This window comes from Ahaetulla prasina, chromosome 5, assembly GCF_028640845.1.
Source record: "Ahaetulla prasina isolate Xishuangbanna chromosome 5, ASM2864084v1, whole genome shotgun sequence".
Classification (NCBI taxonomy): Eukaryota; Metazoa; Chordata; class Lepidosauria; order Squamata; family Colubridae; genus Ahaetulla; species Ahaetulla prasina.
The window spans coordinates 128,126,731-128,140,709 of NC_080543.1; positions in this window are offsets into that span (position 1 = coordinate 128,126,731).

A 13,979-nucleotide genomic window follows, 5' to 3' on the forward strand; every position below is an offset into this window, starting at 1 on the left:
TTAAAAACAGACTGCATTAGTCTGTTGAGCCACCAGAGGTTAGGAAGGTAGACAACCTCAAGGGAAAGAGTGGTCTATGGACACTCCTAATACCTTTCCTTAAACATTGCCATTTTACCTTGCCATTATATCTTTTCCATGGCAGCCTTTCTCTTGTGGAACCCTCTTCTCCTTGATGTTCAGTGGACCTCTCAGTCTTCTGAAGATCACTGAAGACATGACTTTCGCTCCATGTGGTGGGATGGGGTGAGGTGGATGAGAGGACTTAACAAGGGACTATAGATCAGAGGCTTAACTCTTGGTGCCAGTTTTTTTTAATGTTTATGATTTTAATAAACCTTTGTTTTATGCTGTGTTATTACCAGTGTTGTTTTAATTGTTGACTATGAGAAATCCAGAGTTCTATAAAAGATGGTTTTTGTTGTTCTGTCACTAAGTCATGCCTGACTCTTTGTGACCCCATGGACCACAGCATGCCAGGTCCCACTGTCCTCTACTGTCTCCCAGAATTTGGCCAAATTCATGCTTATTGCTATTTAACCACCTCATCCTCTGCCATCTGGTTCTCCTTTTGCTTTCCATATTTCCCAACATCAGAGTTTTTTCCAGTGAGTCCTCCCTTCTCATTGGGTGGCCAAAGTACTTGAGCTGATATAAGATGGGCAGCTATATGAATGTTTCAAATATTTATTTTTTATTTTATTTATTTGTCACAATAGTATATGTAAGTGTAAGCATGAAATAACTATATGGTATATAAGCATATATATAAGAATAAGTATAAAAAAGAAAAACGATATGACTTGGATACAATCAAAGGGAACATTAGGACAGGAACGGTAGGCACGTTTGTGTTCTTATGCACGCCCCTTACAGATCTCTTAGGAAGGGGGTGAAGTCAATAGTAGATAGTTTTTGGTTAAAGTTTTGGGGATTTGGGGAAGAGACAACAGAGTCAGGTAGTGAATTCCAGGCATTAACAACTCTATTACTGAAGTCATATTTTCTGCAGTCAAGATTGGAGCGGTTCACATTAAATTTAAATCTATTGTGTGCTTGTGTAATGTTGTGATTGAAGCTGAAGTAGTCTTCAACAGGAAGGTCATTGTAACAGATGATTCTATGAGTTAAACTCAGGTCATATCGAGTTCTAAATTTTCTAAACCCAGTATTTCTAGTCTGGTAGTATAATGTATTTTATTGTATTCAGAGGAGTGGAGAACTTTTCTTGTAAAATATTATTGTAAAATAAACAAAGCATTTTTAAGGAACTCCATAGAAGAGGTCTGGAAATCTCTCATACAAAAGCAATATGATTTAGACAGCCCAGTTCAATATTTTCTGACACCATCAGAGTGGGATTCAGACGGTCGGACCAGTTTGGGTGAATCAGTAGTGGCGACCCACCTTCCCAGGCGCAATCCCATCCTATATCACTGTGTTTTTGATGCCGCATGCATGTGCAGATGGCACAAGCAAATGAATTGCCATGCTTGATGTTGCACGCAGGTGTGGATGGCACACATGAACGAATCACCATGTTGTTTGACGTTGCACACATGCATGGATGGTAAGCGCAAGTGTGAAGCGAGGGTGCATGTGCGCTCTCTCACATTTCCGGTGCTGGGTGAACCGATTGCTACAGTATGTGAAGCCCACCTCTGCTTTTATTCCGAAGGAAGAGGCAGTGTATACTTCACCTTGTCTGTTCTTGTAAACAGAAAAGGCTTCTTCAGCTACTCCAGTAGTAGGAAATGGTAGACTGGAAAGCTGGGGGAGGGGAGGGAAAGAAGAAGAAAAAATATGTCAGAAGATAGCAATGCTACACTACTGGAATCTTCAGTAGTTCTTCAAAAACAACAACAACAACAACAAAAACCACCTTCCCAGATGCGGTGACTAGGAATCAAACATCTATATCTTTATTCTTCACTACAAATGTCTATAGAATAGAATAGAATAGAATAGAATAGAATAGAATAGAATAGAATAGAATAGAATTTTTATTTGCCAAGTGTGATTGGACACACAAGGAATTTGTCTTGGTGCAGATGCTCTCAGTGTACATAAAAGAAAAGAAACGTTCATCAAGGCACAACATTTACAACACAATTGATGGTCAATATATCAATATAAATCATAAGGATTGCCAGCAACAAAGTTACAGTCATACAGTCATAAGTGGAAAGAGATTGGTGATGGGAACGATGAGAAGATTAATAGTAGTGCAGATTTAGTAAATAGTTTGACAGTGTTGAGGGAATTATTTGTTTAGCAGAGTGATGGCCTTCGGGAAAAAACTGTTCTTGTGTCTAGTTGTTCTGGTGTGCAGTGCTCTATAGCGTCGTTTTGAGGGTAGGAGTTGAATCAGTTTATGTCCTGAATGTGACTTTGGTTATGAAGTTAGAGAACCTCTGGTTTTTGCCATCCCAGCGGACCAAAAGCCACTAGAGATAACAAACACAAGTGGAAGGTTAGTCTGGTCCTAAGGGAAGGAATTTCTATACGGAAGTCTCCTTTCTTCCTACTACCATGAACACTTCAACCAGAAGCTGACCCAGAACTTTGGATCAAGTGATTGTACTTTCTACCCATAAGCCAAAACCTTATTTGTTTGAAAGGTCTTGCAAGCTCATGTAAACAAAGCAGCAGATTTTACCTGAAACATCTAAGATTAAAACTAAGCTTTTGGATGATTTATTTATGTTATAGACCTTTCTTGTTCTCTCAAGGTGTCTTTCAAAAGGAAGAGGAGGAAGGAGGAAAATGACAGATCTTCACTGAGAACATCAGCTGTGGGTCATTTCAATAGTTCTACTGCTCCTAAAAATGATTGCTTCCCTTGGAGAAATCATCCCTCTATATTCTTTTTCCTATAAATTGGCTGGAGGGGCCTGAAAGGGTCTTTGGATCCAGATCTATAAGAAATTCTGAACTTGGAAGAAGAAGAAGGAGAAGGAGAAGGAGAAGAATTGGGAAGGAGAAACTAGTGGAGAGATAAATTACATATAAAAGTTCCTCAAATTTGACAGTAAATTTAATTACCCTTCTATAAATCTTATTAGAATTTGTTGTTTTTCCCTCCTGTAACTGAAGGTGGTTTTTCTATGAAAGCCTAAGAACCACTCTGTAGTTAAAAAGTATTTTTGTGCTTGTAAAGGTAAAGGTTTCCCTGCACATGTGTGCTACTCGTTCCTAAGTCTAGTGGGCAGTGCTCATCACTGTTTCAAAGCCAAGAGCCAGCGCTGTCCTAAGAAGTCTCCGTGGTCATGTGGTCAGCATGACTAAACACCAAAGGCGCACAGAATGCTGTTCCCTTCCCACCAAAGTGGTCCCTATTTTCCTACTTGTATTTTTTATGTGCTTTCGAACTGCTGGGTTGGCAGAAGCTGGGACAAGTAACGGGGGCTCACTCCATTTACACGGCACTAGGGATTCAAACCACTGAACTGCCTACCTTTCCGATTAGCAAGCTCAGTGTCTTAGCCACTGAGCCACTGCATCCCTTTTGTGCTTGTACTCAAGTCTAACTTCAGCCAATGAAATTCACTGGATGAAATGAGGTTATTCAGTCTCTAACAGCCCAGCCTAATTCAGAAAGCAGTTGTTGCATGGATAAAATTTGATGAAAGCTATCTTGTGATCATGCCAAAAAGATGAGATATAAATCTTACCAAAGAAGTGAAGAACCGACAAATCAGTTTCACGTAATAATCAATTCCAGAAATGAATTCTATTTTAATATTTTGTATTTATATTACTTGAAATATATATTTTTATAAATATAATTATATTTTAACTATGTTAGCTTACCCTACCCAAACCTAGCCTATTTTTTGAAACTGGAATCTCTTGGCAAGTTTAAGACAGTCCGAAAATTGTTTGAATAAATATTAAGAGAATGCCAAGTTTCAAAGGCCAATTTGTGTCAATGAACATAAATTCAATAAATAACTATAAAAGTGAGGCACAGCCAATCACATAGTACACAAAGATGTTGAGACTCTAGAAAGAGTGCAGAGAAGAGCAACAAAGATGATTAGGGGACTGGAGGCTAAAGCACATGAAGAACGGTTGCAGGAACTGGGTATGTCTAGTTTAATGAAAAGAAGGACTAGGGAAGACATGATAGCAGTGTTCCAATATCTCAGGGGCTGCCACAAAGAAGAGGGAGTCAAACTATTCTCCAAAGCACCTGAGGGTAGGACAAGAAGCAATGGGTGGAAACTAATCAAGGAGAGAAGCAACTTAGAACTAAGGAGAAATTTCCTGACAGTTAGAACAATTAATAAGTGGAACGACTTGCCTGCAGAAGTTGTGAATGCACCAACACTGGAAATTTTTAAGAAAATATTGGGTAGCTATTTGTCTGAAATGGTGTAGAGTTTCCTGCCTGGGCAGGGGGTTGGGCTAGAAGACCTCCAAGCTCTTCCAACTCTGTTATTATGTTATGTTATGTTGTACTCTGACAATAAAGGTTTGAATTGAATTGACATACAAATACATCTCAGCTGGGGATAGTCAGCTTTGCTCAAAGGAAGTGTTTTCTGTACAGTCGTAAGACTAATTTCCTTGAAATCAACACGAGTGACGAAGAAGGGCTGATTTTATCTCAAAGTGCCTCTGTGTCACACTATCCCATGAATTTCAATATGTTTTTTGATTCAGCTTGAATCATAGTCACTCAGGTTTTGCAAATACTGTTGTGGTCCACCAGCAGCCTGCGGAGCTGGCAACAGAGTCGGACAGCGATGAGGCTGAGGAAGAACATGGACCAGTCCTGGAGGATGGGGAAGGCCCAGATGAGGGCTCTGCATCGGAGGCTGAGGTGAGGCCAGGGCCATTGGGGAGTGATGTGTGGACTCCAAAGCCTCCAGATGCTGACAGTAGAGAGGCAGAGGAACAGGAGGAGCCTGTTCCTAATACACGCATGAGAAGAGCTGTCAGAAGTCAAGAACAGCTAAAGCAAAACGGATGACTTGTAGGGCCAAGGGATGATTGGCCTCTCCCATAAGGCTTAAAAGACCAGCAAGGGCATTTGGGCTCTTTGCCGGAAAACAATGTTGATAGAATTGCCCATTGTCTTGCTGCATTTCTTTCTTGTCGGCATCTTCTGCTTTTAAACTTTTGCCAAGAAAAGCTTTTGGCAGTTTGCCTAATTAGACCAAGGTTGATGATAAGACTAAAGAATTGTCTTATGAAGAATATGCTTTGATTTAGTTTGGACTAGGCTGAGAAAGAGTTAACTCTCAGCTGTTTTAATAAAGTTTGTTTGTTTTTGAACTGACTGAGTCTACTACTACTTATTTGGGCCTGGCTCACAACAAATACCTGCAAGAACATTGGAAAAAAATCATTTCTTGGAACTTAACACTTTTATAGAAGACCGTTCTTGACTGACTGGCTTGAGAACAGAGTTTTTTAGGTTTCCGACTTGAAAAGAAAACAAAGTGGTATATTTGTTAATCCAAAGAATAACAGCCACGATGCACAATGTCACAATACATTTTACAATTCTCCACTTGACCTTATTAGCTTTGGCTGTCAGGGCAGAAAATTCAATTTTCCCAACACACAGTATTTGGTTAAAAATGCTGTTCCTCTACGTGAAACGAAGATAGTGTTTTCATTTTTTTTTTTTGCTTGTCTTATTCCAATTACTGTATTATTTTCGGCTTTGTGGAAGAGACTATCGCAGCCTACCTGAAATTTGCTCAATGTCACACAAAGCGTCATTAATTCTCGCCCTCCCATTCTTCTAATTAAGGTGCTGGGATTACAGTCCCATGTCCCTCAGGAGGCTAATACTTTTGCATGCGACAATTTCGGCTTCAGGAAATAAAATAATAATAGAGGAGGGGAAAATGGTAGGCGGTCAAATGAGTAGAATTCCTACCTTGATTGCGAAATTGCTTTGAGAAAGCATTATGCCCTTGGTTGTCTTTGATGGATTATCCATTCAGTATTCAGGGCTTTGTTCATCTATTATTGACCAAGAAAAAGATGAGGTACAGATGGCCTAGGTTTTTACAGCAAGGAGGAGAAATGTAACAATTTATTTCTTCGCATGCATGCAAGCAAGCAGTTACGTTTTGGAAGGAGAAGTTCACCGAGTCATTTTGGAGAGAGGCGGATCAGCATCAAATCCTTACCTGGTACCATCAGGATTTTCTAGCAAGACTCCAGTGACCATATCTTCTTGGGCAATAAAAAGAAATAAAAATAAAGGACACATCAGAAAAGGGAGCAAATCTAAAAGATGATCCTAAAAAAAATGTAATGGCTTATGTTTATAACTTTGCTTTACCAGGGAAAATTTAAGAGCAAAATCTATTTATTTATTTACTTATTTGTTTATTTATTTATTTATTTATTTAAGCATGTGTAAGATAACAGATGTAAATATAAACATGATTATGAATATAGGGTATGAGTACAAATAAATGGGAACCGTAGGACAGGGATGGTAGGCATGTAGGTGTGCTTCTGCACACCCCTTACGGACCTCTTAGGAATAGGGTGAGTAGACAGTCTAAGATTAAAGTTATGGGTGTTTTGGGATAAAACCACAGAGTCAGGTAGTGCATTCCAGGCATTGACCATTCTGTTGCTGAAGTTGTATTTTCTGCAATTGAGTTTGGAGTTTACCTTAAGTTTGTATCCATTGTGTACTCGTGTATTATTGTGGTTGAAGCTGAAGTAGTCATTGACAGGTTGAAGCAGATAATTTTGTGTACTACGCTTAGGTCAGACTGAAGGCAACGTAGTTCTAAGTTGTCTAAGCCCAAAATTTCAAGCCCGGTGGTATAAGGTATTCTGTTGTGAGCAGAGGAGTGGAGTACTCTTTTCGTGAAATATCTCTGGACTCACTCTATTGTGTTCATGTCTGATATGCAGTTCCAGACAGATGAGCTGTATTCGAGAATTGGTCTAGCAAAGGTTTTGTATGCCCTAGTTTGCAATACAATATTACCAGAGAAGAAGCTTCGCAAGTTTAGGTTAACAGCTCTTAATGCCTTTTTGGCAATGCTGTTACAGTAAGCTCTGGCATTTAGACCATTTGAGATGAGTACTCCAAGGTCCTTGACAGAGTGAGGGTCATCTACAAGGTCGTATCCACCCAGCTTGTATTTGGTGTTGTGGTTGTTTGTTTGTTTGTTTGTTTGTTTTTTGCCAATGTGTAAGACAGAGCAAGTCAGTTCTAGAGGAGATCAACCCTGACTGCTCTTTAGAAGGCCAGATCCTGAAGATGAAACTGAAATACTTTGGCCACCTAATGAGAAGGAAGGACTCACTGGAGAAGAGCCTAATGCTGGGAAAGATTGAGGGCAAAAGAAGAAGGGGACGACAGAGAATGAGGTGGCTGGATGGGGTCACTGAAGCAGTAGGCATGAGTTTAAATGGACTCCAGAGGATGGTAGAGGACAGGAAGGCCTGGAGGAATGTTGTCCATGGGGTCGCGATGGGTCGGACATGACTTTGCAACTAACAACAACAACAAAGACAGCATTTATTGGTTGAGATTTGGAATTGCCAGTTGTTTGACCATTCTGACACATAGATAGACATAGCTCGAGAAGATAGATCATTAAATAAAACGAAAGGACAGCTTTCCGAAATAAAGAACACATGGTCATTGTAAGCAAAACTGAAATTTGGAAGGATGAAGCATTGTGTAAAAATAAAGACAGGAATCTCGGGTGCTGAAAATGAACTCTCCACCAAAGCTTTATATATAAACTAATTTGAATTTATATCACATCCTGGGCATGTATCACTATAGTTCTGGGAAATCCTGGTGGCCAGATTACTGCATTGTTCCTGCTATTGTTTTTTTTTTAAATCACTTTTTTTTATTTTATAGACAAACAAACATACAATACATAATCAATCATTCAGTGTATCACCTGTGTACATCTTTTGTGTCTTCTTCTTCTTACTCCTCCTATATTCATCATTTCTTGGTATTATCCGTTCATTTGTTGTAACCTTCTCCCTACATTGTTCATTTGTTGTAACATTCTCTCTCCCCACATTTCTTGCTTTGCTGTTAATACATTTATCTATCTTCACTCTCCCCTTTCTTCTTCCCTTCTTTCATTGCAACATTACCCTATATATATATCTCTTCTCTAACCAATGGTAAAATTTCAATTCCTCTCTTTCTTTAATCATCAAAGTCAATCTATTCATTTCTGCACTAAGAAGAAAATCCAATATTTTCTTAATTGCTTCCCTGTTCCTGCTATTGTTATTCCTTGAAAATTGTCAAAATGTGAGCTTAAGAGGAAGCTTCACATTTGCTTCAGTATAGCACAGGGGTCAGCAACCCGCAGCTCTGGAGCTGCATGTGGCTCTTTCATCCCTCTGCTATGGCTCCCTGTCACCGTTTGGCTGCAAAATTGATAGGACTTTTGGTTAGGACAGGTAGAGGAAAAAGTATGCCACACTAGGAGGAGACTCTATGGTGGGAAAACCAGACTTCCAGTCAGCTCCAGAATTGAATGGGGGGGGCTTCTAGTTAGGACCTTTGTGGCTCTTTGAGTGTTTAAGGTTGCCAACCCCTGGTATAGCAGTAGGAATCTAGATTTATATATACTTCTTCATAGTGCTTTACAGCACTCTTTACAGCACTCTCTGTTCTGTCCCCCCCACCTCAGTCCCGGAGGCATGTCAAATGACTCAATTAGCCGGCAATTTATTCCACGGCAGCTATCAGCTCTGGCAGCAAACCAGCAGGTGTCTGCCAAGGTTTTCTTTTATCTTCCTGGATGCTGGCGTGTCAGAAGCTCGTTACCAGAGCAAACCAGGAAGTCAGGAATGAACAGCAATCCAAGCCAAATGCTCAGTCAAATAGTTCAGCTCAAGTTTTCTCCAGTCAGTTTGATTTGTCCGTCATGAAGTAGTAGAGCAGCCGCTCCTGTTTTTATACCCTGTGGGGTGTGGCTCCGGGACTCAGCACTTTCTAGGCCTGCTCCACCTCTTCTTCCGTTGTTCCCACCTCTCTTGTCTATGAAACCTGGGCTCTAACCAGGACTGATTGTCCACAGCTGGGTCTGGAAGCATTGCCTGGGTGGGGGGAGATACAGGAGACAGAAGCCTCATTACTTCCTCCGCCTGGCCTGCCTCTGGCTCCTGGAGCTGAGCTAGAGAGGCGAGCCCTGCAGAGGGGAGCCCTGATGGCCCTTCCCCCTCACTCTCTGAGTCACTCTCTGGCAGGGGGCCAGGCTGGGGGGGGGGCTGGAACCACAACACTCTCTGGGTAGTTTACAATATCAGCATATTGTCCCTAACAATCCGGGTTTTCATTTTACTGACTTGGAAGGATGGAAGGCTGAGTCAACATTTGGAGATGGTTTCTTAAAGCTTTCCTTGACAAAATTAACTCTGTCGCTGACACTTCCCTGTAATTCTTAGATCAGGAGGAGCCAACCTGTAACTGTAGCTATGTGAAGCCTGATCCTACCATTTGCTGCTCTTGGTCTTTCTTTGATGGCAGAAAATTGTCAAAGTAGTTTCCTATCTTTATAAGATGAGAAACAGAACATATTTATATGGAAGATAGTCTCCATTGATCACCGAGGATTCACCCAATAAATGACCCCCAGCCTCATGATGTGTTAGGAAATTTAGTTTTTACACTTTCGTGGCTGCCCATCTCTCAGAAGCAACTCAGACAACCATCAGATGAACCCAACGTCAGGGTTCCAAGTAACACCAACAACAAAAGAAAACTCCAAGGCTTCAGTTTCCTCAAAGTTATATTTTATCAGAGATGTCATATTGGCATATCTGGGAAAACCCGAAGCTGAAAGCTTCCAGGTTTTCCTCACCCAAACAAAAGTTCAAGTCCCTGCCCAGCACCTACATGTCCATCACATGGCCCAATCCAAACACCATCCCAACTGGAGATGCCTTCTAGTTCCAGCCCTCCAGGTGCAGGGCAAGATGTCCTTGACTTTCTGAGAAAGGAATGTTATTATGACTATATATCACCCTTGCTCCATACAATCTCCCCTCCCAGTTTCCCACAGTAGTAAACGTGGCAGGTCTGAAGGCCGAATACAAAAGATGGCTTCCAGGCCTGACACCCTGTCTATCAAAAAATTGACCACCACTGCAATAGGTTTTCCATCCCTAATTTTGCTTCGATACTCACTTTTGATTAAATTAAACCTTAGTTAAAGAATACGTAAGGGACGCGGTGGCTCAGTTGCTAAGACACTGAGCTTGTCAATCGAAAGGTCGGCAGTTCAGCAGTTTGAATCCCTAGTATTGTGTAACAGGGTGAGCTCCCCTTACTTGTCCCATCTTCTGCCAACCTAGCAGTTCAAAAGCACATGAAAAATGCAAGTAGAAAAATAGGGACCACCTTTGGTGGGAAGGTAACAGCGTTCTGTGCGCCTTTGTTGTTTAGTCATGCTGGCCACATGACCATGGAGATGTCTTCAGACAGCGTTGACTCTTCGGCATTGAAATGGAGATGGGCATTGCCCCCTAGAGTCAGGAACAACTAGCACATATGTGCAAGGGGAACCTTTACTTTTTACCTGTTGAAGGATGAGTGAAATCCTTTTGAGATAGCCTGCAAAACAGATTGAAAAATATAATCTCCCTAAAAGACCTTTGCAAGTTTAGTGCTGTCAAAGTAAGACCCAAATGCCCTTGGCTTGTTTTCCATGTATTATCTTCAGCGTGGGTGGAACTATTTGTGCTATTCAGGGGTATTCAATTGTTTAGTACAAAACCCAAACGGAAGGCCAAAGGTGTCTTCTGAGATGGCATATAGTTTTATCGTGGAATTGAAAGGCAGGAAGCCAAGGACATGAAAAAAAACAAAAGCCACCGAATGTTGGCAGAGATTGTGAAGAACATAAGCGGAAGTTTTAACAAAATAGTTTGGATCTGATTGGAATCATCTCTCCCCATTGGGTCACCGAAACAATGAGATGGGGCCCTCAAATGAAATTAATTTTATTAAGTTCTAATGAAATTAAAAGTCAGCTATCTTTTGCACTTCTGTACAGATGGAAGTAGGGACACGGTGGCTCAGGGGCTAGGACGTTGAGCTTGTTGATCGAAAGGTGGCAGTTCGGCGGTTCGAATCCCTAGTGCTGCCATGTAACGGGGTGAGCTCCCATTACTTGTCCCAGCTTTTGCCAACCTAGCAGTTTCGAAAGCACGTAAAAATGCAAGTAGAAAAAATAGGGACCACCTTTGGTGGGAAGTTAACAGCGTTCCGTGCACCTTTGGCGTTGAGTCATATGTGCGAGGGGAACCTTTACCTTTTTACAGATGGAAGGGAGAGAATCACCCCAATTCTCCATCAACTCAATGGGTGAATTGATTCAAATTTTGTCATCCTTCAAAGCAGTGGTGGGATCCCACCGGGTTAACAACCGGTTCGGTGATCATGTGTTTTGCGTGCTGTGTGCGCATGCACAATTTTGTCAAAACTAAACTTCCGTGTTACTTCTGAGGACTAACACAGCTGGGGCATGGCAATCTGCTCTGCCGCGCAAATCAACTGAGAGGATAAAGGTAAGTAAAGCATGCAGGGGCGGGCAGGCGGGCTCACCTGATCCTCAGAGCTACTGAACCTGGTACTCCCGAATCTGTCCAAACCGGCTGAATCCCACCCCTGCTTCAAAGCATCACTTTGAAGCCCCTATGATTTCTAACATTCTGCACTGAAAGATAATATAACATAATAACAGAATTGGAAGGGACCTTGGAGGTCTTCTAGTCCAACCCCCTGCCCAGGCAGGAAATTCTACATCAGTTTCAGACAAATGGCTATCCAACATTTTCTTAAAAACTTCCAGTGTTGGAGCATTCACAACTTCTGCAGGCAAGTTGTTCCACTTATTGATTGTTCTAACTGTCAGGAAATTTCTCCTTAGTTCTAAGTTGCTTGTCTCCTTGATTAGTTTCCACCCATTGCTTCTTCTTCTACCCTCAGGTGCTTTGGAGAATAGTTTGACTCCCTCTTCTTTGTGGCAGCCCCTGAGATATTGGAACACTGCTATCATGTCTCCCCTAGTCCTTCTTTTTATTAAACTAGACATACCCAGTTCCTGCAACCGTTCTTCATATGTTTTAGCCTCCAGTCCCCTAGATAGGTGGTTGCTGTTTTCTTCTACTTTGCTTGCTTTTTTATTCACTCATGCAAAATGATCTTTTCAGCTTCCATTTATAAAGGACAGTTTCATGTAGCTCTTCCCTGATGCAGGACAGCATTGACTCTGCACCAAGCACCATATCTTTTCAGGTCTCTGCACTTAACAGACCCTGGTATCCCAACAAAAGTGGCATTGCTTTCTTGGAGGTCTAAACACTTGTAGAGACAAGGGTTGTGATGGAGAGGAAGGTTAAGCAGATAATGGAGAGCATGCTGTGTGCGGTATTCAGGCACAGTGAAAAAGCTTTGACCTTATGTTGAGCTCTTTGCATTTTTTAAAAACATGTTTCCCCTTCTCCTATTATGAACCTTAAAACCTTTAAATCAAATCATCTGTATGACAGCAAAACAGACTTTTCAGGATGTAAGAAGTGCACTTTTGCCTCTTTAAAAGGCTTACCATAATAACCAGGGAGGCGAGATTCATTTTGAACAGCATTTCATTTGCTACAGACCGAAATTTCAGTTTACATCTCTAGACAGATAGACAGAAGCTCTTTTTGCAAGTTACTACTGAGTGAGCAGTGAGCACACCACTATGGCTCCTGTTGTTGACTCCTGAAGGTGGGAACCAGGAATAAATTGAGGATTTCATTTCTGCTGTCCTCTCTGAGAAAATACTTATGGGTTATCAGCCCTAGATGACACAGTGAGGGACAAGGGTATTTTTTAAAACCACTGATATTCCCAGCATAGATATTACTTAATAAAGACAATAGGAGGGAATGTTTTTCCTGAATGAGGATTAATTTTTAAGGATCAGCATAGCTGATCCTGTACAATTGGATTGTCCCTATACAAATTAGACTCAGGGTCTGTTCTTATTGATTTATTCACTCTATTATTATTATTGTTTTTGTTGTTGTTGTTGTTGTTGTTGTTATTACATGAAACTCAATCAACTGAACATTTAAAAATGTATCACAATTATCATTGACTGGTGCTGATGGTTGATACGGGTTGCTGCCAGCATCCTACGTATCAACCAAGTATCTTCTTAAAATGTACAATATTCTGAGTAGCACAGTTTTTTTGCAGTTCTGCTGGTGTTATTGAAGGAAACTGCAATTTATTGATACATTTTGTAAACATTTTGGACATGGTACCAAGTGCCCTGATGACAATGGGTATCACTGTTATATGTTTCATCCATAATCACACAGTTTCGATGGCCAGGTTGTGATATTTCATGATTTTTTCCAGTTCTTTTTTCCGACTCTGGCATCTCCTGGTACAGCGATATTAATAAATTGTGCGCTTTGGTTTTCAACAACTGTTGTTATTGTTGTTGTTGTTGTTGTTTTTACACTCAGGATTCTGCCAAAGACCAACCCCACTACACTTAAGAGAATGTATTTTAAACATGTAAAAGTTTGATTAATTACCTTTCTAATTAAAGTTTACTTTACTTTTTTACTTTACTTTATTGTAAAGTATTTCACTGCACCTCATACAATGAAATTAAATGCCATCTTCAGTGTACATTATACATAAAAATAAAACAACACACATTCTTCACATTCTATACAATTGAATTGAAAAACCCTGATACTGCATTAATATTGCACTATACCAGTGATGGGATTCAAATAATTTAACAACCGGTTCTCTGCCCTAATGATTTCTTTCAACAACTTAGTTTGCCAAACTGCTCAGAAAGTTAACAACCGGTTCTCCCGAAGTGATACGAACTGGCTGAATCCCATCACTGCACTATACAGTAGAATTCAATATAGTTACTGCTCTGGGATAGAAGCTGTTTTTCAGCCAATTTGTCCTTGTTTTTATTGACCTGTAC